The following is a 3087-nucleotide window of genomic DNA, read 5'->3' on the forward strand; positions in this document are numbered from 1 at the left end:
ATCATTGCAATTAGAAATACAGAAATCCTACTCTTTACATTTCTACATATTAGCGCAAGTGTTTTTGCATTGAGGGGTACACACATATCTAAACACACGCACTCACACACACAAACACACACACACACACACACACACACATACATACATACACACACACACACACATACTTATTCATACTCATTATGTACACGCGCATCGTTGCACTCACATGCACATTTAGAATCACAAATCCACACAGAAGCTTGGTAGCTTCCTACGTTACATTCATTGCACAGATTTGAACAGACGTGGTAAAGAAGGAACTTATTAGGAGTAGGGACCCGTTGGAAATAACAGTCAAAACAACCCTCATTTTACACCATATGACTCGTATTTCATTTGAAACAAAAAAAAAGTGAGTGAGAGACAGAAGCATACACACACATACATACACGCACGGACACATGCACGCCGTACTTCTTGGTAGTGGGTGAACAATGAAAAATAGCAGTCAAAACACACGCATATTACACCCGGATTCGTATTTCATTTGAAGAAATATATACGAGTGACGGACGCGAACACACGCAAGCAGAAATACTCACTTAAACATATAAAAAAAAAAAAAAAACCGTATCTGAATAAATAAGATGAGATAGTCATAGATTTTTGATCATAGGTTTCTTTCATCAGATCAATCCTAGGGTTATACAGCATCAGCGGCAACGGTTATAACTACAATAATATTTTTACAATCATACTAGTTACAATGTTCTTTTCCACTCTAGCCACAAGGTCCGAAATTTTTTGGAAGGGGGGGGGGGCAGTCGATTAGATCAACTCCAGTACGCAACTGGTACTTAATTTATCGACCCCGAAAGGATGAAAGACGAAATGTGATCGGCACACACAGCTATATTCTCGTGTACACAGCACTACGCATACGGAAAAACATTCCTATATACATACTTGCATACGTGTGTGTGTGTGTCTTGTGATACATATATGTATATATAGTTATGTGTACATCTATGTGTATATCACATACGTACACAATGAGTTTTATCAACGTAAATACTTACAAACCTCCACAACTAATTAGATGCTCATTATTTACATTATTTACATTTGACGGATATTTTTTTTTATAATTAGATGCTACACACACACACACACACACACATACACACATAAACACACACACACATATACACATAAACAGATACGAGCGCAAAAATATTTCCTCGCATATAAACATAATCATGCATACTCAGCTACAAAACAAGATTCGCATATACATATACATGTAACTAAGAATCCACATATAAGTATACATTGCCAAGTATCACACATGATATATATATATATACATACACAAACGTTTAAACTACCTCAGAACACAGGAATTATCAACACACATATACACAAATGCACATATGTACGTATGTGTGTGACTCTAGCTGTTTGACTTGTGTGGGTGTAAGCTTGCTTCTGTGAGGATGTGTGTATACATAAAAGTGTGTGTGTGTATGAGGGGGTGGTATGTAAGTATGTCTGTGGCGGGAGGAGGTAGGGGCGCTTTTTTCATAGTCTCTCGCATACGCAAACTTATGTACGAAAGCATACGCGCGAACGAATTCCACAAAGGTAGACACATCGACGAAGAGATTTTTTGTCTGATATACACTTCGTACATATACATACATGCATGCATACACACATGCATACATACATGCATACATACATACACACAATAAAAATTCTCCTTTATACACAGGCTTATTCTGCATACAGACATGGGCAGAATTTGGAATGTATGCACAAATACACCCATGTATGAAGATATGTATGTATGTGTATGTGTGTGTGTACATATGTGTATATACGTGTGTGTGTGTATGTTTATATGCGCACACATATATGTAAGTGTGTATGTGTGTGTGTATGTGTGTGTGTGTGTGTGTTTACTCATACACACATAACGCACAGTCAAACTTCCACATTTAATTTTTACGCTCACATACCGCTGTACCATGTAGCAGCGTCATATCCAGCAACAATTGGCCACATGAGTGCATTTTAAACGTAAATGAGCGATCGTATATAGAAACATACGTACACCAGACACGCGTAAATAGACGCACATATTTTATATAAGACTTGCAAGCAACATAGCTTTTAATGAAAAATAAAATATACATAGATATAGATATAGATTTATATTTATATCTATCTACACTTGTGCAAATATACTTATTCAGAAACAACACACAAACGCGGAGAAATGTGCGAATACACACACATACATCTAGATATACATTTTCATACATAAGAGATGATGTGTATGATACACTGTCGTATTATATAGGCGTTATGTATGATATTGTATCCAGCTTTAACTGGACTTTCTTACTAAAGTGTTGTATTAAGAGCTTCTTTTACACACCCACTTTTTCCATCAAACTTAGACATATGTATATATCGTATGGTATGTTTGTGTTCGTGTATGTGTGTGTGTATTGCTAAGTGTTTGTGTAGGTGTACGAATGTATGTATGCGTGCTTGAGTATGTGTACAGATATATATGTAGGTATGTGAATTGTATGTAGATGTTTGTCCGTGTGTCTGTGCGCGTGTACTTATGTAATGAAGACAATTTATGTGTGGGGGGGGGACATACGCGTACCCATTGATACGCACACACAAACATACACACACAGACTCGCACATACACAAAGCCCAAATCATATACGCACGTATCTATACTTGAGCGCAAAAGCATGCACATATACAGAACTGTGTGTGTGTGTGTGTGTTTGTGCATGCGTTTATGCGTGCGTTTCAGTGTGTGTATGTCTATGTAGATATATATCTATTTAAATTCAAATTGAAAGAAACAATGCTCGTGCAAAGGCGAACGTATGTTGGTACTCATATATATATAAAGGCAAACGGATTCACACACACACACACACACACACACACACACATACACACACGCACGCACAAACATAAATGTACACACATACTCACACGCACGCACACGCACGCTTACACACCCGCACACACTCACACACACACGAATACGTACGCACATGTAATATA

General features: G+C 37.4%; 1 protein-coding gene across 1 annotated transcript in view; it reads right to left on the minus strand.

The window, feature by feature from the left end:
* The window catches only part of LOC106879478 (neuroligin-4, X-linked), a 625710-nt gene that overhangs the window by 621072 nt on the left and 1551 nt on the right, over positions 1-3087 (minus strand). The window lies entirely within an intron of this gene.

The sequence above is a fragment of the Octopus bimaculoides genome, chromosome 19 (assembly GCF_001194135.2).
Source record: "Octopus bimaculoides isolate UCB-OBI-ISO-001 chromosome 19, ASM119413v2, whole genome shotgun sequence".
Classification (NCBI taxonomy): Eukaryota; Metazoa; Mollusca; class Cephalopoda; order Octopoda; family Octopodidae; genus Octopus; species Octopus bimaculoides.